Below are 25,132 nucleotides of genomic sequence, written 5' to 3' on the forward strand. Positions count from 1 at the left end.
TTTCTAAAAATTTCCACCTAAATCAGACTGTGTGTAACTAATTAAAAATATTGAAAGTGTCAAAAGTATTATGTGGGCTTGATAGTATCAATTATTTTTCCTCAACATAAATAAGTATTTGAACTTTCTTATACTGATATTTATACAAATTTTACAGTTCAACTATTCTTGCTCACTCCCATGTAACAATGCTTCTCCTTAAAATAGACTTTTTAGAATGCTATTTTTCGTAACAATTTATTTTACTAAACACCGATTTGTTTTTTGCTTAAATTGATATCATTATTTCAGATGACTTTTCTGGACGAAATGTGAATTAAATTTTGGAGAATAATTTTTCATACCGGTATGATGAAAATCGTATCGCAATACAACATGCAGATTGCGTATTGCGAAATATACCGATATACCGGTATATTGTTGCAGCACTAATTGTGTGAATACGTTTTTTGGCACTGTGACCTTAACCTTTGACCTAGTGACCTGAAAATCAACAGGGGTCATCTGCAAGTCATGATCAATGTACCTATAAAGTTTCATGATCCTAGGCACAAGCTTTCTTGAGTTATCATCCGGAAACCATTTTACTGTGTCAAGTCACCGTGACCTTTGACCTAGTGACCTGAATGTCAATAGGGGTCATCTGCCAGTCATTATCAATGTACCTATGAAGTTTCATGATCCTAGGCGTAAGCGTTCTTGAGTTATCATCCGGAAACCATTTTTCTAAGTTGAGTCACCGTCACCTTGATCTTTGACTTAGTGACCTAGTGAAAATCAATAGGGATCATCTGGGAGTCATGATCAATGTACCTATGAAGTTTCATGATCCTAGGCATAAGTGTTCTTGAGTTATCATCCAGAAACCATTTTACTATTTCCCGTCACTGTGACCTTGACCTTTGATCTAGTGACCTGAAATGTCTTTAATGAGCTGGACAAGCGACCATTTAAGATGCTGCTTACAATCGGACCGTCATTATAAAACTGTTAAACACTTAAATTGACATGGTCATTCAGAAAAAAACACACAAAATGAACGTGTTATGGGTGAAAAGTTGTGCTAGGATTATTTAAACAATCAGATAAAAAAATGTCCCTATGATTTTTAACATGTCGCTATTTTAATCATTTCAACATTCTGAGATGGGTTATAAATAAAGATATGAAAACAGTATCGCAGTTTTATGTTTTATTTGCCTTTAACACCCTTGACTTGTAACTCTGTGACATTACCAACTTACAGCGTGCCACCCATGGCAACATCTTTTCACTGCAGCAGTATCACACGAGATACACACAGTCCTCATGGTGTGTACATGTACTACCATTTGGTTACGCGTTTTTGTATTTATATTGTTAAACAACATTTGATTTTTTTAACTAAATAAACGAAATAAATGTCTGCCTAACAAGAAAATATTATTCTTGATGCGAAATAACTATGTAAATGTACATAAACATCAGGTGTATGTCATAAGGTAAGTAATAAACTCTTGTCAAAACGGCATTGGTTTGATAATCCAGAAGATTCGTCAATCCGGAAATATCTGCCGGAACGGAAAGTTAATGTTTAATAATGTTCAAACATAATCTTTTGTTAAACAGTTAGTTATTTCCCTCACAGTTCAGTTTACCTAGTGACCTGGAAATCAATAGGGGTCATCTGCGAGTCATGATCAATCTACCTATCAAGTTTCATGATCCTAGGCCTAAGCGTTCTTGAGTTATCATCCGGAAACCATTTTACTATTTCGGGTCACCATGACCTTGACCTTTGACCTAGTGGCCTCAAGATCAATAGGGGTCATCTGCGAGTCATGATCAATGTACCTATGAAGTTTCATGATCCTAGGCCCAAGTGTTCTTGAGTTATCATCCGGATACCACCTGGTGGACGGACCGCTATGTGCAAAGCAATTTACCCCCTCTTCTTCGAAGGGGGCATTAATATGATAAAGTATAATATTCCGCAATATTGCAGTTTCTTTTTTTGTGGTAGTTGAATATAATTTATGAGAAAACGCAGCATCACTACTTCCTTATGCATACATTGATAAAACCTGGCCAATTTATCACAGTGTCACAACAGGCTCTCTGTCACTCCAACTCACAGCTTCATGTACATGTAACTACCGCGTGGCATTTGAATTATGGAAAATGCAAGTCTTCCTTTTTTTTAAATAAAGATCAACAACACTTTTCAAATAAAAACAGTGTTTCCACGATATTATTACACCAGGGTTTAATATTGCAGCGAATGAACAACACACAAATTGTTAAAATAACAATTTTCAAATAACCCCAGCATTCCAAAAGAAAATTTCTCGTATACACTATGACTCATAACTTAAATTATAGTTTGTCTGATGGATAACAAAAGGACTCTGACTAAATTATAAAGTGTTTGTAAAGCTTTTTATCTGTTACATGTGAATCTTTATATATTTTGCTCTCATATACTACTCAAAATTCGCTAAGGATCATTTTTTATTTTTACATTATCTTCAATTTAATTTAATTTTATTTAAATTGTAATTTTGCAGGTTTTCATAGTAGAATGTGTGTTTTTGATTTTATTTTTAAGTATTGATTTATCATTGATTCATGACGCTGGCTGAATTAGCTAGGGGTGAACTTCAAACTACACATACTATAAAAAGTGTTCCTTAGCAAATTGTGAGTAGTATATGTTACATTACACTAAATCAACGTGTGTATCCCTCTTTGGTCCTTAGAGTTCTAAAGTCAGTTCCTTTTCTCTTCATGATGTAAAGCCATTTAACAATGTGATACATGTCTTTTGTGGTTATTGCTAATATCCTATATGTGTCTGGAGTACTTTGATGCCTTCAATTGGAAGTTAACTTACAATATAAACTTTTTTTGGCGGGTCGGGGGGTCTCTTGTATGGGGCTTTTATCGAAATAAGGCTTCTGAAACACAGTTTTTAACTGTGTGCTTGCAACAGCCATTTGTCATTGCAATTATTGGAAGAGGACAGATTCATCTTTAAAATGCTACAAGATAAAAAAAAATTGCTATGTTGGAAAACCAACAAAAATGTGTTCAAAGTTGTCAGTTTTATAATGCAACACCATGGGCATTGGAATATAGAGCACAATAACCTCATAATCAGATCACATTAATGGCAATTTATTTAATACACTTAACTGTTGATATTTCATGCAGTGCTTGTTTTGTTAAATATCAGGGCCAGTATCTGGCCCCATTCCCAATGGAAACAAGTATATATTTTTCCCAAATGGCACCTAAAAATTCCCAATTGAAGGTTTCAACAACAACAATTTTTTTAAGATCAACATTTAGTTAATCTCCCATCCAGCTCTCCAAGTAACACGCTTTATATAATATTTGAAACACGCTATTAACCCTTTGCATGCTGGGAAATTTGTCGTCTGCTAAAATGTTGTCTGCTAAATTTCTAAAATTAGCATTTTCTTCGATTTTTTCAAAGAATACTATCAGAATAGCAAACAGTTTGGATCTTGATGAGACGCCATGTTCTGTGGCATCTCATCTGGATCCAAACTGTTTGCACAGGCCTTCAAAATTTGGTTCCCGCACTGAAAGGGTTAAGATCAACATTTAGTTAATCTCCCATCCAGCCCTACAAGTAACACGCTATAAATATAATATTTGAAACACTTTAGTTTTCATTTTTTAAGCATTTGTTAGCAAAATAAACAACAACACTGATTTCCCAACTTTGGTTTTAAAACAAATGCTGTGATTTTTCCCAATCCAAAGGGACCTGGCCCCATGCCCAAAATGGTGAGAAAAAAACACAGACATGGTTTGACATTTACAATAGTCCACTTCTCTGGAACAGCAAAAGTGCAGGTCCAAAAAGTATCTGCTAGTCGGATGGAGACCAGCGAAAATTTCAAGCTTTGTTTTCTCTGATAAACACTATTTAAATCAGTCAGATATCCAGTAATTTGGCTGGTATTTACTTCCAAAACTGTATCATCAGAATGTTGACTGTTTGCTATAAAGCCTGAGGTACAGTACACTCCACGCGTTTTCCCCAAAAAACGCGCTCCCTCCGCGGGTTTTTTCTGCTAGCGAGTGTTCACGCGGCGTTGGAAGAGCGAGGTGAACTCGATAAAACGCTCGGCGTTACGCCGCGTTCGCTAATTCCCGCGGCGTGTATTACTTTAGGCTAGTCGGTAAATGCAGACACTTTCCGTTCTTATCAGTGATCGCCGCGCAACGCCGCGTTAGCAGTGTGCTACTGGGCATGCCAAAAAATAAAAACATTGTTATAATAAATTGTTTAAATACTGTAGTACATGTATAAAAAAGATAATTGTATAGAAAATTAATACGTATAAAAATTATGTTTTTTAATTCACAGGTACGTCTACGATATGAATTAGTCTAATATAATACATTTGACAAATTAATATTTAAATCATAACACATATGACACAAGAATAAATGTTCCGTAAAATTTCCAAATGAGAATAATAATTCGTAATCCGAAACACACTCCGATTTTTAATTGTTAACACGACGTTTACAAATGCTTCCAATATACAGTCATGTATATTTCCCGACAAAAGCGCGCGAAAATTATGCTGCAATGTACAAGGTCAAGGTACAATGTATACTCCTGCAAAGCGTGCGTGTATTGATTTTTTTATACAAACTTTGTAGCGCAGAGAACATTGAACTTTGTTGATTTCGGTTAAAAGTTTCTTTGGTATTTATTAACGAAATTATATCGCGAAAAAGTTGATATTTCCTCTAAAATAATTTCAAATCGAACACGCCGAATCTTTATCGTTACGGTATTTTAGTAGAGTAATTATTTTAACACTAATTGTATAGTAAACTGATTAAAGAAGACATCTGGGCGGAACTGGATTTTAAGTGTTTGACGTTATGAAAACACGCAAAGCTTGTCTACTGACCTATTGTGTAGACTGCTGTCTGCGGTGTTTTGACAAAAGGGATTAACATGTGTGAATGTCACTCTGCCGATTTGGTCCATAATTACTGGTAAACATTGTTTAGAATGTCGACGCAACAAGAATACAACTGTGAATATTAAATGCAATTATCAACTCAATAGTTACCACCTTTTAGCAATCAATGGAATAACCTACAAACAAAGAGAAAATCAATGCATTAGCGAGCAGAGAATTGACTTTGTTCCGACAATTAAAACCATTCCTTATGCATTCGTTGAACGTGTTTACTTGAGTAAATTATGCCTGTAGACAGGAAGCGGCTTTTCTTTGATTACGTCAAACTGTCAATTCACACAGATTTGCGAGATTTTTAGGGTCCTTGGTCATTTGTATACATGTTCAGTATAGAAAATCACCTGCTAACATGAAAACTTTGGATTAAATTATCAAAATAAAAACAATGTTGCAAACTGTGTTTATATTAATTGGTAAGTATTAGTTAAAAGACGACGTTTTGTGTGTCGTAAATCAACGAGTTTTCTATACAACAACAACTACTTCTACAACCACGTCGGGATCGATCTATCTTGGTTGTTTTTTTTTTATTGTAAATATTATACTACATGTACATGTATGTACTTGTAATAAATGTAATTTTATTTGAAAATCAGGAAGTCAAACAAAATTAAATTGATCGTTATCTCGTAAAACGCGGAGTTTCCCCCGCGTTGCCAACGCCGAGGGCCGCCGCGTTGGCTTATCAGTTTGCCGATCGTTAACCGCCGCGTCCAAAATTATGCAAACGCCGCGTATAGCGGGATTTTCTTAATCTCCCTCCAGGTCGAAACCCGCGGAGTATGGAGGGAAATTGGGGAAAACGCGTGGAGTGTACTCTACTTACAAGTTGCAAACTGCTCTATACCATAGTGTACTGAATTCTTAACTAGGAAGTTAAATAATATAGCTCAATTGTTAACACCAGTGCAGTTAGATCACTGATGTTTTATTGAATATTCATATTCCCTTGGGCTTCATTTACATATTTACGTCAAGTTTTATATTCACATAACTTTTGAACAAATGTAACTCATTCCAAAGATTTTAGTCAGTTTGGTTTGTTTACAAATGAATATGTTTTTATGCTACATGTAACTAAATGGCTTTGGTTTTTGATATTTATACTCAAATATTTCCAGACAACACAATGAGACATTATTAAAGTCTCGTTCTGTTTATACATTTTGTTTTAATAATTATTAAAATCTAACATACATGTACTATATTAAGTAAGTACATTTTAAGGTCAGAACAAGTACTATTTTGGTCAGGACAAGTGAAATTATATGGCACCAGTCCTTCTTGACAAGTGCATTTATAAGTTATAATGTCTAGCCCTGTTTTATAATTAATTCATATTTCTCCAAATATTGCTGAATTTGCAGTAAATACACAGTTTGACATTTAAAAACAGGAATGCAATAGTGAAAAAAAGTAAATAAAATGTGTGTTTTTCTCACATTAACATTTCACAAGGTTTCTATTTATTGCTTTTACTACATGCATAACAAGAACATTAAATTGTGACCTTGAACTTTGACTATGGACTTAAAAACTGCCATCCCATCTCAGTGGGCTTGTAACTTTTGCCTCAATATGCTCTAGACCATGTTTTGACCTTGAATTGAACCTTGACATAGGGGCCTAGGTCTTGTATGTGAAAGTCATGGCAAAGTCAATAATACTTCATATGAAACTAGGTGGGATTTTTATTTCTTGGTTAAAAATTTTACAATTTTCCAGACCCCAATAAGCTGATTTTTCGAGTGACAAACACTTGGATGCAACAAAGCAAAGCCTTAACTACAAGCTATATATCTTAACCAGTTTTTATGGTCTTATTTGGAGCCCCAAATTCGCCCCATTCACAATCTCATCAAGTATATAGTTCTCCCAAATGATTGCCTTTTTTATAAATAGAAACATTCTCTTAATCTATCCAGTTTTATCAGCTGAATTTTAGCAACTATAATGTCACAAACAGTTGTATTTTAAATTGTAAAGCTTTTGTTGTAAGCTAAAAAAACTCACACGTTTGCAATGATAGTCAAATTATGTGTGTTTTCAGAATCTAAAAGGGAACAGGCTCCATTCCAAACATTGTGACAAAAAATACTATTAACACAAAACTACTCTCCTTCTCCATGTTATTTATAGCAGTACTTATCAATGTGATCATTGTGGTTTTGTGAACTTAATTGACTTGACACAAGTAGAGTTCAGAAGTGAGTACTTAAGATTTAAATGATATTATTTCATATTGCTTCCAATCATTTATGGATATTATTCGTCTATAGTTAAAAAATATTAACGGTCTTAAATTATTATTAGTATTGAATTATAAAGAATTAAATGCACAGATAAAGATTTAAAATTGTACCTGTGAATTTTCATATTTGCAATACCAGACAAGAATTTAAATGACCCTTTCCTCTTTTACAAAAAATTAATCGTGAGTAAAACTTCACAATATTAAGAAGTACATGTTTTAACCCTTTACCACTTAGATACAAATTTTCATGCAAATTTAATCCCTTAGAAAGTTATATTTAATTTAAGGCCCTTTTTACTAGATTCAAGTTCTTAAGGCTTCATCACCGAACCTTTGATACTGATGAGCAGCAAACAGCATAAAACATGAATATCTGACTGCCAGTGACTCACAGGCTGTTCTGGTTTTATGCTGTTCGCAAAAGCCATTTTCACTTTGCTTCTTATTGGGGGAAGGAACTGAGTACTTTAAGTTATGAAACATATTTTAAATAACTTTATTGTTTGAAATAATAACAATGGTCAAAACTAACAAGCAAATATCCCAAAATGACAACTGTTGAACATCTGTTGCATGAATGATGACACTACTAGTTACTACCGGTACTCATAATGCCATGTTAAGCTTGCATTTATTCCTTCCCTAAAGAACATAATTTGTGCTTTCCTGTATTGAAATCAGGAAAGCATGAACAAAATATCATAAAATTATCCATTTAATTACTGTGAAACCATTATTAATCGTCAGGCAATTTTTTCGTGTATTACGTCAGTCAACCAATTGACTAATTCAAGATCCTAACGAACAATCATGTCCCATGTTTCAACAAAATTAAGACTGAATTACCGAAGACACCATGCATTTAAATCCAACGTAATCCACGCAAACATATTCCCACTGTTTCGTAATCAAGATAATCCAGTTTTGACACAAAGGGGAGTAGATTACACGGTGTACTTAACTCAGACACGGGACATAGCTGTAAAACGCAAGTGCAGTATAGCTGTATCGACTCCGTTGATTACGTTTAGGTAGAATAGTAAATGATTAGCGCTAATTGTTAACAACTTTATTACCCATTGTGTGCATTGTGTTTTTCAGTGTTGTTGCACATTATACTGCCTTCATGCAGAGGATTGGGATCATAGACAATTAACGAAATTAAAAGATGATGATGTGTGATCAACACCTGACTAATATACATTCTCTGCATTGATTACAAATTAATACAGAACATACTGATTTGTGTTTGGTTGTTGAGCGTTCAACTACAATAAAGGTGTGAAAATAGCTTGTGTTTCGTTTATGGGCTAATCATTGACAACTTCGACAATTTTTACAATACATGTTTCAAATCATTGATATTTGTTACAGCAGGGCTTGACACTAACTTCTTTACCTTCTGACCCAAAGGACCACCAGCTTTCAGAAATTACTGGTCCCCCCAAGATTTCAAGTGGTCCGACAATTTCTCTATTTTACTTAAATTTCAACTTACTTTCAGGACTATCCACAATGCAGTGTGCATTTATAAAAAGAAAACTATACTATCTACTAATCTATCTCAATATCCCTTTCATATTTTCGATGTACTTCAAGCTTCACTTCATTAGTTTTAAGTTTTTAGGCGTAGGTTCAACCACTTGTAATCTTGAAAATACGCAAGTTTACTATCCCGCAATATAAAAACATTATTCGGCGCCCTCCAGTATAAATTCTTACGGTAAACAAAGTATATTCTGATGGTATCAAGATCGATAAAATGCTGACTGTTGCTGCTTTTTCAAAATAATAAATACCATTTTGTTCATTTCCCGAACCAAATTTAAGTTAATTTGTGTAACGATCACAGCCAAGTCCGGAGACATTTTCTGGAGAAATTTGCGGATCGCAAATCGATTTTTTGATGCGACAACAGGTTTTTGTCATCCAGGCATCTAGAAAAATTGAAATTTCCAATAATGTTGCTATTTTTATCCTGGTCTCGAGTCGGCCCATAAAATAATGATAAAATTATCGGTTTATTATGAACATATAAAGTTGTTTTATTGATGAAAACAGCTTTCCACCAGTATTTCACAATAAGCTGGCCAGGATTTTTAACTGGTCTGACGGATCAAGCAAATTTCTAGTTTCACTGGTCCTCCCTATTTTTTACTGACCCCTGGTCAACGGACCACCGTTAGTGTCGAGCACTGTAGCGATTGTTTACGTAATAGGTAAAGAGAAATAAGCAATTATGACGATAAGTTCCATTCAAACGTAAGGTAATTGTTTACAGAAATTCACTTTCATTTTCGCGCGTTTTTCAGGAAATCCACGAGAAGCACGATTTTCACATGACTGAGCATGACGCAATAAAACATTGCATTCAATATAATTTAAACTCACTCATCCATTGGTTGTTACAATTTAATCTGAACTGTGCCCTATGAAACCGCTGTCAGATAATGCAGTGTTATTTTTACACTTTCGAAAAATGGCGTATGTTTGTGTTAATAAATTTTTTTAACACATTTATCGAGACTTTGAACCTGTCATCCGCGTTATTATTGGAATAGTGTATTAATTTAAATTTGCTAAATTCATTGACATTATTACAAGTGACACGTCAGACAAATTACTGTACATAACGATATCAAATATTTACCTTGCAAAACTCTTGAAACTTTATTGAAAACTGACCAAATAGTTTGCTAACACTTATAAATACCAATAATGTTCGCATCGTCTCTAATTTGCGCCGATAAAGGTAAGGTTGTTATCAGTTTGGCCATGATAGTAAATGAATAAGACAATTTGGCAACTGGCTTCACTGTTTCAAAGACTCGCTAACTGTTATTCGATCCCACTCATTCGCTAATCATTATAGTGATACACTTATGGGGCCCATTACTGATCAACAAAAGACTAGTATTGTTGGTGCCTAGCTCTAAATATTGGTAGCGTATTAAAGTTAGGCAACAATGAGTTTATATCAAAATAAACAATGTCTCCAAGTAACTCATTTTATTCCCGCCACCGTTAAAATGCACATAGTTGAGAATAACCTCAGCATTCGCGTCATAGTGTACAAGTATACAAAGCTTACACAATTGCACGTAATCAAATGTACATGTTGTTAAAATACTTCTTCAGGAATAAATACTCTAAAGTTCCGTGATGAGTTGACAAATATTCTGTGAAAAGTCGCAATAATGGAAATATGTTCACGTAAAAGTGTTTTCTTTACTAATTGTTCAGATTAATTCACAACATGGATTAGTTATTTACACTTATCGGGAGCAAGCTGATGTTAATGCTTCTCCCCCACAAGAAAAATCAAGACTGACTAGAAAATCAACAAAGCGTTTGAAGTTTGGCCGAAATGTGGCCGAAAACTGGCTGAAAATTGGCCGCGGCCATAAATTGGCCACCGGCCATAAATTGGCCACCGGCCATAAATTGGCCACCGGCCAAGAAACAGCCTCAGACCGGCCTTAAATCGGCCATAGATACAAAATGGCGGAGAATCGAACACTGACTTTGTCACAGTTTCACAACATGGATATAACGCTGAATACTTAAATTACCTAAGTGTTACGAAAGGATAAAACACTTTATACACAAATAACATACACATATGTGCTAAATGATATTGCAAGTTCAATGCACGGATATTGACATCAGACTACTGAGTTATAATAAATGTAATCAGAAGGGAGACAATTCTCGCTAATGAAATAAATCGTTAAGAATGGAAACGGATTAAAGTGTTGCTCTGCATATTTTACGAGAAACTTGGACCAAGATGACAAGCAACAATGCCTTGTGTGTGCTTGTAAGTTATTGTCTGTTAGTTTTCTTGGTCCAATACAACAATGGAAAAACATCAAACCGTCACAGAGGTAAGGTACTTCAGTATATTGGCATGTGACTCACCGGCTCCAACTCCTGTGACTTTCAAGTGTCCTTCCTCTTTCCCCACTACGATTTATTGCATCCGCAATATATTTCAGGCATATTTGACAAAGAAATCAGATAATGACTGAAGAATTTTTATTTTTCAAAGCCAGGAATTGGCGAATTTAAGTGCTGATGATAATGTCATTTTTTTTAAAAAGACGAAATTTTGTGCTGGCAAAAATAAATGGTTTCACAGTAATTAGACGTTATAAAACTGGAAACTGGACTGGTAATGTCGTACCTCCAACGTACCTCCAAAAAAGATCAATTAATGATTTTTCTTAAATACGTATTTCAGTTGTTTTTAAGAAGAAAAAAAAACAAGCTACCCCACCTGTATGGTATGATGATATAATACAGTGATGCTTTTGTTCAAATGGGAAAATTCTTGTCATGAAATCTTAAGTTTGAGAATTATTGGCCTTTTTAAAGGCTTGGTTCTAACCTATTATAAAAGTCTTTTGCATGGCTTGGTTCGAACACATTTAAATAGTCTTTGGCATGCCTTTTTGCTTGAAAAGTCCATTTTCAGGGCTCATTCTATTTATTAAATTGCCAACACTGGTCTTCATAGATGACACAATTTTTCTTCCTTTGGAAATCTTTTGGAATTTGCACTTGGGAATTTTGTAATTTTTCTAAACAAGCAAAGTGCAATTTACTGATACTTCAAACAGAAAAAACTAAAATCGCTGAATTTGAAAAAAGGTCTGTAAAAGTTTAATTAAAATTTAACTATAAATTCAACTTCTGCAGCATTCAAAATCTTTTATTTTCTTGAAGTTGACCTAGGGACTTGTTTATTTTATCTTATATGACCCAGTATTGACCTCAGCCAATAAAACACTTGAGAAAATGTTCTGAAAATTTTTGGAAAATTTTAAAATCCTATAAGGCCTGTGGTGAGATTTAAAGCATATCTAGACAAATAATATGATAAGAAAATATATTACTTTAGCCTGCTTTTCTTTGATATTTTAATGTTTTATCACAATGTCAGAGAACTAAACTCTACTGTATTATCTTTATACCAGAGAACTAAGTTTTAAAACAATATGGAACAGAGAAACATTTAAAAGTGTAACACTCCACTTATTCACAAGTCAAACCATGGAAATTCTTTCCAATAATACTGTCTGCATGTCTAGAACGGCAAGTTTTTGTTCGGCATCAAGGGACCGAACTGACCCGGATTCAGGCAACTGATCGGGATACAGGGGCAAGTGCTCCATTTTATTTTTCCGCCGTCATAAACATCATTTGGAATGTTTCTTAAAAATCCAACAATCGATCACAACTTACGGTAGTGTTGAAAGGGAGACAAGTTGATCTACATGTAGATCTATGTAAACTTGTAACAGCAAGTCACGTGTAAAGAAGCGAGCTAGAATCTATGCAAATAGAAATAAGTAGAGTTGATAATTGGAAGACATGTCCTTTGAACACGACCAAAATCCATTGTCTGAGGACTATGTCAATATGAAATGCAAACACCTCACCCCCTCAGGGTCAACATTTGAATGCGTTTTTTGACGTTGAAGCATTTTAATTTTTTTCATATTTCAAATAGAAATTGTAGGCCAGGGCCTGCTGTGCCTATTAGCAGCTACGCCCCTGCTAGTGCAAGCCCTGCATAAAGTTAATCTCGCATATGAAGCAACTATGCATTTACTTCAGACAGAGTATGATATTGATCATTTTAAAATAATCATACAATTATTCCTTATTTAAACCTAAGCATGCTGTAAGTTTAACTATCCGAATGGGCTGGGAAATCTTTGAAGGTCAGGAGGTTAATAACAAGAGCTTTGTCACAGACGTGACGAATACCCCCACATACCGCCTTGATACAGAATATTTTGCATGTTGTCTTCACAAAAAACAGCAGACAACATGCTGAATGTTTAAAACGCACTAAGTGACCCCGTGACCTAGTTTTGACCAGGCATGACCCATATTCAAACTTGACCAAGACATCATCTAGATACAACTTCTGACCAAGTTTGGTGAAGATTGTATGAAAACTACTTGAATTATAGAGCAGACACCATGCTCAATGTTTAAAACGCACTAAGTGACCCTGTGACCTAGATTTTGACCAGGCATGACCCATATTCGAACTTGACCTAGACATCATCTAGATACAACATCTGACCAAGTTTGGTGAAGATCGGATGAAACAATTTGAATTAGAGAGCGGACACTTAATATGGACCGACCGACAGACAAGCTTATGTACCCCCCTATTAACTTCGTTTGTGGGGGTATAATAATTGTTGTGATGTAAATACAGTTACTACTACAGCTTTTTTGACCAGCATATATAAAATGACTGGTTAAGAGAAAACAAGACATATCCTTAAAAAGATATACAGCTTTGATTGTGATTGGTGTTGGTGAAAGATAAAATGTTATATCAATGAGATCAAAGATAGCAAATGTATTTTTCCGTGCAGTTCTTAGCTGCATCACACCCAAATTGATTATGGGGTAATATTAAGGTATTTTCCTGGTTAACATAGCTTAATGTTTATACAAAGTATAATACATTATATTATTCTATAAACAAAAAAATACAAGAACATACTTTAAATAAAACATGAGAGTGTCACAAACAGATGTGCCCATAAAAATGAAGGAAGTGGCTACAGGTACGGATCCTTACCTCTAGAATCTGGTTCTAGAGGTACGGATCCGTATCTCTAGCCAAACCACTGGGCTTTTGCTATGGGTACGGACCTCTCGTTTTCACATATTGTGTGCACTTTTTCATACTTAAACTGTTCCACACTTATGTAAGATCAATTACAACAAAGTATGTAGTCTACCTTAATTTTAAATCAAATGCAATTTATCTGCTCGGCGGGACTCATTTGTTTACATTGTTCAGGTCAGAGATAATAACCGAGGAACACCGGTTATGGTATATTGTATAATCTATTACTGCTACTGTAGTGAAAGCGTTGTCGTCTCACTAGTGGGAGAGCTTTCATATAATAACTTTAATTATTTGTATATATTGCTGATTTTTTAGAATTTCAAGATATTAAAATGAACAAAGGCAAACTTTACACGCCTTACAACTTCTGTCGTTTGCACGTGCATGCACTTAGAGTGTCAAACTGTGAAACATCTACCGAACTGAAACAATGCCTGTTTACCACGTGTTAGTAATTGCCTTTATGGAAGTTACTTTTTACAAACAATGTAAGATAAGTGTGAACATTGTAATTGTCTTCACTAGGACCAACAATGTCTTTAAGGTGCTTTTTAAAGTGCATTAGCGCATTTGTTGAAATGTAAATTACCTTTACAGCGATTTTTTTCCTTCTTTATAAAGTACTGGTAAACAGCACTTTCCCAATTACGAAAAAAACTACAAATTTCCCAAATGCTGGCCAAAAAATTCCCAATTTAAGGTAAAAAAAAAAAAAAATTTTTTTTTTTTGGAAAATGCAACATTTTGTTAGTTTCCCTGTGCAGCTCTATGGTTTGAACCTAGGTAAATATAATATTGACAGCTTGAAAACACTTAGTTATCAATTTTACAGTATTTGGGAGCATAAAATCAAATACACCAATTTCCCAATTTGAGGGTTTCACAACTCGATTTTTCCCAATTTGAGGGTTTTCATGACTCAATTTTTCCCAATTGGACCGGTACGGGTACTTTTCCTAATTGGACAAAAAAAATCGCTGCTTTAATTTTAAATTGAGTGCACTATGAGTACATACCAGCATACAGTATTTAACTTCCAGACAATGCGTACACGTTGTCATTTGAGAGTTTTAAAATTCAATTATGGCTTCCGTCTCTTTACGAATATTATTTCGGCCATTTTTCTAGTTCAGTGAGCGCTCAGCGCAAATTAATTCCCTCTGATGCATGAGGGACGTAAATGACTAAGTTGATGTAAAACAGCCCACTTTATTCTCTGAAATAATATCAGAACAACTCTGTAATATATATCAAAACAACATAAATATTTATTATCAGTTGATGTATTAAATATTCCTATAACTTCATAAATTAAATGCATAATGTAAGCTTCAAAATCGAAAATGTGCTTACAAAAATGAGTATTGCTCTGGGAAAACGGGGCTTAACGCAAGTGCGTAAAACTGTTATCAATTTGATAGCTTGTTATCAGAAAACAAACTGCACAATTCCTTACATAAAAATAAGCGTTTCTCAAAATTATACCATAACCATTTAAAAGGGGCCTTTTCACAGATTTTGGCATTTTTTTAACTTATTCATTAAATGCTTTATATTGATAAGTGTTAACATTGGATCATAAAAGCTCCAGTAAAAAATCAAGAAAAAAAATTAAAAACGGAAAAGAACATTGCCCGGAGCAGGTTTCGAACCAGTGACCCCTGGAGTCCTGCCAGAGTCTTGAAGTAAAAACGCTTTAGCCTACTGAGCTATTCCGCCGAGTACCCATTCTCGACGTATTTTATACCTTATATAAGCAATCTTCGTAGTTTCACAAAATTTAACGACAAAAACAGAACTCTCCAAATTATTCAATCGTTTCGCGTTGCAACGCTTTATATTTTTTAGGTTTTAAAATCGTCAAAAGATGCATATAATGGGTATATTAGAGCATGGTTAATGTTCAGTATTACTGTTTCCTCACAAATATCATAACTAAAACGAAAACTTACGAATCTGAAACAACTTTTTTCAATTTTGTCAATTTACCAAAGCGTGAAAAGATCCCTTTAAATTTTGTTAATTAAAATTAATTAAATTATGTTAATAAGGATTAATTAAAATTATTTGGGAGGTGTCGGCTGACTGTCTAAAATCCGTATTCTCCACCAGATTGTCATAAGTTATTTTCCTATATTTTTGTGCGCAATTAGATTTTCCATTATATTCAATTATAATTTCATCTTGCTGTGTATCTCGGTATCTTAATTAATTGTAGCAGGGTCTTCCCCAGGCCATTTAAGCGCCCCTTGCCGGGGCGCTTGAATTTCGAAATCAGAGTCCCCGGGGCGCGTGAAATTTTCCGATCAGTGTATTCTTCAGTAAAAGAAAGTGGAGATTGTCCAAAAAAATCAAGGTTTCCCCATCAGTGTATCAATATTCCCTGTTTTAAAAGAGCACTCGGTACCTACTTTCACAAGTTATCGCCATAAACACCACATTGGGTAATGGATAATCCACTGATAAGAGAATAGCGTGACGCGCGTATCGATTATTCTAGCCACATTACATGGTCATTTAAATCCTGACAAGGATGTATCTGGTAACTTTCCAGTCGTCAAACTGTGAAGTTCATCGTCCAATCGGTTACGCGAATGCTTGTGAGGGCGGGGTTAACTATCGACCATTATTTTTGATTGACGTCGGGCATGAAGTAAGAGTTTATCGCAGCTTGATTAGCAAGTAGTGTAATATAAAACCGATAAATAGTACAGTACATAACATTAAAGACGGTTTCGGGCATCATCATCACACCTTTTTACTGTAAACAAGTGTTACCTATGACTCATAATTAATACGAGAAATTAATTGCAAGTGGTAAACAATTATTATAGCGGTTACAATTATGTGATAACAATTTATTTAATTCCAGTACATGTATATTTCATCATGTCCATTTATAGAACTGATTCACCTCGTTTTTCTGACATTTATTCGACACGTAATGCGCTTTAACAAATTTTGGTTGAATTAATTACGCACACGTGTAAATGTTTCGTCCGATAATCGATAGTTAGAAGACTGATGATGGCAACCGGCCGTGATCCTCGTGGACAACGTGAATTTCATGCATAATTCCGTCAAAACATTTATTCGACTCGTAAAACAAATTATCGTTGAATTTCTAACGCAACGGTTAATATTTGTTGAAATCTCAAATGGGAATAATTAAATTTGTAATCCGAAACCCATTACCGTAAGTCGATGTTAACGCGTTTTTAATCCGAAACACACTTCCGAATGTAAATGTTACCGCAACGTTAAATATTTTTGCTTCAAATTAGCAGTGCAAATTTATTTTGTGTCGAATCTTTTTCTCAATGAAAAAGAGCGCGAAAATTATGCAGCATGTACAACATCGCGTCTATTGTATACAAATGGCGTGTATTGAGCGTTTTAACAAGCACAGGGAGGATTGACGCATATTCAGAGGCAATATTTCATCAAATCTATTAATAGTCACTTAAAAAATGGCAAGGTTTGTGTTAAAGAAATAACTGAAAGCTTTTATCGTAAATATTTACCAGAAAGAGATTGATAAAAACGGAATAAACGGGATTATCGGGTAATAAATAGAAACTTGAAAAATAGTAAGTATACAGTAATAGAGTCGGGTTGAAACGGATGTATTGGGGAATCGTTCGAGTCGGGATTTTACTATCTGTGCGGAAAAGTTTTAAAACAATTAAACAATATAAAAAATATATTTTTAAATGAATGGGGGATTTTTTTGAAGAGTCATAGCGCACCAAATGACGTCTTTTGACGCTGTTTTTCTTTGAGTTATAACGCACCACAGAACGTGAATTGACACGTTAAATTTAAAAAAAATCAACGTCGGGAGGGGCACCCCTCCCGAACCCACCCCCGGGGCGCCTGAACAAATTCCTGGGGAAGGCACTGAATTGTAGTATGACAAATTAATAAATTCTCAATAATTAATAGTTGTATCCGTTCTTCGAAAACAACTTCTGTCAATACTTAAGTGTTTCCAATTATATTAAATCAGAAAATTTAAGTTCAACTCATGTGTACATGTATCTACAACCTTCAAATGCGTACTTTATTCTTTTATTCATTTACTAATCTCTTAAATTACTTCCATTTTCATTTAAAAATATCTTATTTTTGTATTCATTAAAGAGTCTATGTATCCATATTTTATCTTACACTCAGAAAGATTTTATATTTTCTTTACTTTAGGATTTTTTTTCAAAATTAAGGGCCATGGACAAGAGCGCCTCCAAGTGGTATTGCCTGGATGTAGTGTGACATACGTGCAATTATTCATTTAATAAATATACTTGTAATAATTATTATTTTGCACCTCATATGGTCACTATGTCAGACTTTAACTGAACGCTCCCATCCGTGAGACGACAACGCTTTCACTACAGAAGCAGTAATAGATTATACTGTATACCATAACCGGTGTTCCTTGGTAATTATCTCTAACCTGAACAATGTAAACAAACGAGTCCCACTGAGCGGATTAAGTGCATTTGATTTAAAATTAAGGAACATACTTTGTTGTTATTGATCTTACATAAGTGTGGAACATTTTAACTATAAAAAGGACACACAATATGTGAAAACAGGAGGTCCGTACCTGTAGCAAAAGCCCAGTGATTTGCCTGTTTGGCAAGAGGTACAGATCCGTACCTCTAGAACAAAATTCTAGAGGTACGGATCCGTACCTCTAGCCTCTTCCAAAAAGGGGTTACAACTTACATAATTGGAAAGGGATGCATTAAAATGAAGGGGGCCACTGTCAATGATTCTGATGATTTAGCTAAATCCTTAATTTTTGTATTATCAAGTCTTACGACAAAATATGGTACCTGTACATCATAGATGGTGCGAAGATCTAAAAAAAATATCGCACATTACTGAGCAATGTAAAATATGCAACGATTATTCATTAACATTAACTCTAACAGAATAGAAATACCAACATCGTTTCGCGAAAATATATGACATTTCAAATTTAAACTTAACACTTATACCTATCAGACGTACATATACATCGATTTGTGAAAACATATAATTAACAGAACTTTACCATTCATTCAATTAAACATCTCCTGATAAAGAACCAGTATTGTCCGAAAGCACAAATGCAGTAATACTTTTGCCGGAAATTAGCGAGCAAGGTCGAAGAGGCTTCGGGAGGAGTCGCAAACATTGACGGAAATAGCCGCCTGTATGTGATTGGTTAAACTTAGTTCTAAATTCCATGGGAAATCCCCGTGTATTTCAATCTTCCGCCTTTTGTACGTCGTACATTATTTAATCTTAAAGGGACTTGTCCACTGTTATTTTATCTGAAATCAGAAAACCATAAAACAATACACATCTCTAGACGTACGTCATTATATAAATAAATAAATAAAAGATAACGACAGAAGAAAATACGGATTTGAGAATAAAAATCTTTACTGATTTATCCTAGATCGAAAAATAAATAAAAACATATTTTAGTTTCACCGCACAAATACCTAGCTCTGGCTACCATAACTTTAAATGTCGCTTTTTTTATGATTTTTGACAGGCGCGACTTTATACAGGTATGTCAATACTATATAAACTGTACGCTGAAGTTATTTTAGCTAACAAATACCAAGTTCCAGATTCACTTGCAAGGACACACGTTTGTACAAATTAACGTCCCCTACTGTAAGTTAACATTGCTGCAATTTAGTCATTTAGATGCCGCATAAATATATTTAACATATAACAACAACTATCATAATTCAAACTGCTTGCAAGTAAAAATCACAGGTGGTTAGCGTGTGGCTATGATATCAATTAGTAAAACACCAATTTGAATATATATATATATATATATATGTCTGCGCACATGGCTTATATGTATTTAACAAATTATGTTCTCTATTACTTTAATATATATGGTATATTAGTATTTCATTAAAAATATTAGTTCTTTTATTTCAGTTTCCTTTCCACGCTGTCAAGTCACGACGTTTTATTGCCACACAATAAAACCACACATTGACATATCCTTGCGTTTTTCACTGAGAAATCTAACTACTATACTTTCCGAAGTAGGACTGTGCTATTTATAGCAAACGGATAAAATGGAGGTACCCTATTTTGGCATTCGGGGATATGGTGACCGCACATTGACCTTGATATTTTGAGTTATGGAATCAATCGTGATACATCTGCTATATCCAGAATCCTCAGATTTAAGCAATAAATCGTTTGCTGATCCACAGTGATATGGGACGTATACCGTCTAAAGAAAGCGCACAATCCTTTTGCTGTCATGCTGGCGTATGCAAACCCAATACTTTCAAATGTATGTTCTCCGAATCTGTCTCACCCAGGTTTTTACCTTTATTGAGACCCGCCAGCAGACCCAAATGAATTAACTTCTAATACTGAATCGCCGAAAATTATAACTATAGGGAAGCAGGATTGCGTTTTGCCACGATGCTAGCCTATGTTTGAGATTAAAGTTATCGTTTCTTATTAAGAAATATTTAGCGGATTTAACAGTTCCGCACTCAACTCTCATTGTGAAAATGGTAATAGGAATTATGAGCGGATACACAGTTCCTGACTTAACATTCCAAATCAATAACGTGTATGTTTCGGTGCTTCTGAGGTAGTCCCAAACATGAGGCTGCAATGCGTGAGGAGCCGAAGTATGTCCGGCCCTAGCTACTTAACATACTAGAATCAAGAAGTTGGGACTAATTGTGAATTGTGGTTGTCCAGTATGGTGCCGATATAGGCCTAGTTTTCCACCTCTTCCAGCGCCTCGCCTTGGAATGTGATGGGTGTGTCGATGGATCCGTTGGTGTTGGGCACCTTGCTCTTGCCTCTGTTGACGAATGTCTGCAAAGATGATGGTATTTTCCTGCATTTGCTGTTAGTTTATTTTAAAGAGGGTCTGATCTTCAATATTGTCAAACTGAAACAGTCTATAGCCGACAGATATTGAAAAGGTAAAATTAAGCAGCGTTGCCTTATTCAGATTTTCAAAATCGAGGGCGTCGGTAACCTGTCTTCCGTTAACAGATCTCAAGCTATCTCTTAAGAAGACTTCCTGATGAATTTGTGATCTTTTTGACACCTCTTGATGTCTTAGTAGTCTCAAGTCAACGCCGCCAAACCCTTTCTCGTAGTCGATTAAGTTTGGGTAGAGGAGTGAGTTCCATCACAGGGATTGTTTTAGATTTGTGCGATATTATCCTTGCTTAAGGATGCCTTAAGGATCCGTGTTTAGCATGCCGATTGTTTGGCCATGGAGCAGCGGGTCCTGCAGAGTTATTCATTTGCTTGAGCGAAACGCGACTGAGCAACTTTCCTGGATTGGACGAGCGCGTTATCTCTCGGTAATTGGAGCAAGAACTGAAATTGTTATTTCTTCGGGAGCTTCATAAGGTAGCCTTTCATTAAATCTGTTTGTATTTATTCCTGCTTTATATTGGTGAACAGCGGATAGAGTGGCTCCAAACTGAACCCGGCATAAGCCTTCAACGCTTTTATCGGTATGATTTTAGGTCATGCAGACTTGCCGTTCTTCGATTGCTTGATTGAAAGGTGGATCTCTTCCTTCATTGGTGCGCTGCAAGTGATTGGCAGATCCCTCAGTTGTCCGTCACTGTCGTTCGTCGGGGCGTAGCACTGAATAACGTCCATGTTAATCATCTTTATATGGAAAGGGGATGTCTTGATCTGTGGTCCATGCCCCCCCCCCCTCCCACCCGATAAGCGCTATCTGTGCCGACTTGATAAGCAGCAAGGCTACTCACTGAGTTGTTTTTTTCATCCTACTTTTCATGTCACTAGAACATCAATAAATCTGCGGAAGTAAGTCGCTTTATCCCCAAAACATGTCTATCTTGAATCGCCGATACCTAGGATGGTGAGTTTGAACGTGTAGGTTGTCTTACCGTTTTGGTACAAGGTTGGTACATTCCTTGTAACGATGGTGGTGGTGCACCTGGTGGATGTTATAGTCTTCAGTCTGGCGGATTCCAGTTTTCTCTGGCTTTCATCGTCCGGCGTCATACACTTTCCATCTTGAGGGCCATCTTCTCCATGGTCCGCGATTTTCGTTTCAGTTGCTAGAGGGTTTTTCACAAGGTAGGGTAGCCTACTGCAATTTTCAATCGGATTGGGCTTGAAACCGATCGTGATGGAGTTTTTTAGTGAGATATGTTTCATTTAAGGGCGTTACTGTAAGAGAAAATCGGTGTACCTGGGGGATATCCCACCTGGCCGGCATGGTGACCAACAACCAAAATCTAATTCTACCATGAACAGAAATTGAACCCGAATCGCCAAGATAAGAAGCGCTTGTACCAATAAACCGCTAAGCGAACTCGACAGCCACTCCAAATCTATAGATTGGGCACATGTCCGTTAATAACAGTCAGAGCGTGCAATCTTAAATAATGTGTTCTAACCATTTACACATATTTTTGTATCGCATTATTTGCATTTACGCATTTCACATTATGCAATTATTGATATTCTATTTCGTTCCATAGCCGGATATATTCAAGAAAAGCCATATGTTGTTTAGTTTTTTTATTGACGTACACACATGTTAAATTATTGGGTTTTGCATGATCTTTTTTTCCAGCGCAAACATTAAATCCTTTCTTTAAATTTTTGATTCCATCTCGCTAGATAACAGGTACGTTTTCCTGTTCAGCCTGCCTGAAAATTGTCACTGAAAGCTAAAATAGGCTAATAATATTTACTGTTAATGTTTGCTTTAAATAACACTGTCTTACTTATTTTAAAATGGAAAGTATCGTGGTTAGATTGTTCATGTACAAAACGCAATGACGCAATCAAATATACATTTTTATGTGAATGAGTGGAAGAAAACAGCGTCTTACTGAAATAATAACATATTTTATCCGGGAATAGCAAACAAATGTCATACATACGTAATATGTACGTAATATGTCATTTGAGAACGCAGGAAATATTATCTTATTTATTATTATGAGTTACAACTTGTATACTGCATAAATAAATATGCAATACACTACATACCAAACAGTTAATGCGGTTGATAAATAAGTTATTATAGAAAAACAACAAAACACAAGTGAAAAAAAAGTTGTTTTCAATTTGATTGTAAAAAACAACTTATAGTTTAACATCAGGATATAAGCCGAATATCAATAATAACAATATATATTTTCTGTATGTCAATCCACCTAACCTGACTTTTTAAGCAAATCAAGGTAGGAAACACAAATGAATAACTGAATAACTATATTTACCGGTACGTTTAATAAAATAGATTAATGCCAGAGACGTTATTATCTACGTCTCTCTTAATGCATATTATTCAATATGAAAATAATTGCTCAATGTATAACACAGTCGCTTAGTATATACGCTTTGACTTAATTCAGTAGAACATTGGCTTACAATTGCCAATCGAGCGCTAGTATCGTTTCGAAACGATGTTCTGCCTTTTATATTAATCAGCCGTTTATTATTTAAAGCAGTATGTATACCGCATGTATATACCTAGTCACCTGGCTCGGAATTTCCCGTCTAATGGTTTCAGTGGGCCATGCACCATATTCTATAGAACAGAAAATACACGATTGTGACTTTACGTTAGTAAAGCTCGTTTTTGCTGGTATGTTCCAAGTCTTTGGAACTCTATGGCACACAGGCCACACACCACATCCCCCCCCACCCGTATCGTGTGACATATAACACACAGGCCACACACCACATCCCCACCCGTATCGTGTGACATATAACACACAGGCCACAAACCACATCCCCACCCGTATCGTGTGACATATAACACACAGGCCACACACCACATCCCCCCCCCACCCGTATCGTGTGACATATAACATTGACCACTGTGGAGATATCCCCACCCGTATCGTGTGACATATAACATTGACCACTGTGGAGATTTAAGCTTAATATTGCAGGCGAATTAAACTTAGAAATATTGTTGGTAATATTTAACTTTACACCTACTCTAAAAAACATTGAAAGATGTACTCTGTAAAGGATATCTAATATATAATCAAAGGTCAAATAAAGTGAACACCGTTCGCGATCTCAATCTACATTCGCGCGCACATTGCCATTTTTCGCTAACTATAACTGAATAGCAATTTGGTGTTTAAAATAAGGCTTTCATCGCGTATTTAAGTACAGATAACCCCATGTATTCATAGTAAACATAACATGTTTGTTTTTTTTCCATTTTTTTATTCTCGATAAAGTGGGAAAATCTAAGCCTATTTTACTCAGGTCCAGTGTAGAAACAATTAAACGTGTACACGCTTTTAGCACATTATTTGATATCGAACGATGAATAAAACAGCGATAAGCAAGCAGTATTGTTCACCGATGCCATCTATTTCTTTCTATTCGCCGTGTGCGCATGTTTTGGTCTTTTAAATGAGAAATTTTACAATTCATAAAATAATTTTGTTAACAATTAAGATAACAACACACACTGATTTTTGTTGTTAATAACGCTTTTTCTAGTATAAGTATAGTAACTGAAAATAAGGTGTTCTATATAAGTGATATGTTCGCACCTTTTTAAATGAGCTTTTGAAACATTGAGTTTAACAATATACATCTATTAAATTATATTGAACAGGAAAGAGTCTTAGAATGAATTTTAATATTAAGAATAGGGAAATTGTTACATTAATGCAAATATCTCTTTATAGCTTACGCTAAATATCAGTTTAAGTACTACTAGAAGTGAGATGTAAACACTGCTGGGCTACTGACATCCTCAGTCGAGAGCCACCAGTCACCGAATGTTTCGACCCTTTAATCTCGAGACATTTTCATGGTGGTGGGTCTGCAGGGGTTGATCAACCCCCCTACGTGTCAGTAGTCGTCTGCCAGCTCCTCTCTTCTCTCCTTAGCCAAAGCCATCTCGATGCTCCCTCCGCTGCATCCCCAAGTCTGTTGACTGCTCGTTTTCTCTCTCGTCCTGTCATGCCAAGCGCAGTGAAAAGTCTACAGAGAGACTTTGCCGGAAAGCCACGGACGCCGACCTCCACTGGGAATAGCCACGTGTGCCACTTCTCTCTGCATTCCCTCTGCAGATCAGCATATTTCGCTGTTTTCCTCTACATCGCCTCATCACAGCGCGACTCCCAAGGGACTGTGAGTTCGACCATAACCAGACACTTGTCCTTTGCCGAC

At 35.5% G+C, this 25,132-nt stretch overlaps 1 protein-coding gene across 4 annotated transcripts in view; it reads right to left on the minus strand.

The window, feature by feature from the left end:
* Nucleotides 1-23,603, minus strand: part of LOC127872910 (TNF receptor-associated factor 6-like) — a 79,204-nt gene extending 55,601 nt beyond the window's left edge. The window contains exon 1 of one of the 4 annotated variants that reach the window (XM_052416465.1): nt 23,462-23,603. The gene's annotated coding sequence lies outside the window, so the exon portion shown is untranslated. Of the gene's footprint in view, nt 1-18,774; nt 18,895-18,939; nt 18,962-18,995; nt 19,111-23,461 lie in introns of those variants that run through there. The other 3 variants (XM_052416445.1, XM_052416466.1, XM_052416463.1) reach the window with 3 other exon arrangements.
* Between the last annotated feature and the right edge of the window lie 1,529 nt (nt 23,604-25,132).

This window comes from Dreissena polymorpha, chromosome 1, assembly GCF_020536995.1.
Source record: "Dreissena polymorpha isolate Duluth1 chromosome 1, UMN_Dpol_1.0, whole genome shotgun sequence".
NCBI classification, from domain to species: domain Eukaryota; kingdom Metazoa; phylum Mollusca; class Bivalvia; order Myida; family Dreissenidae; genus Dreissena; species Dreissena polymorpha.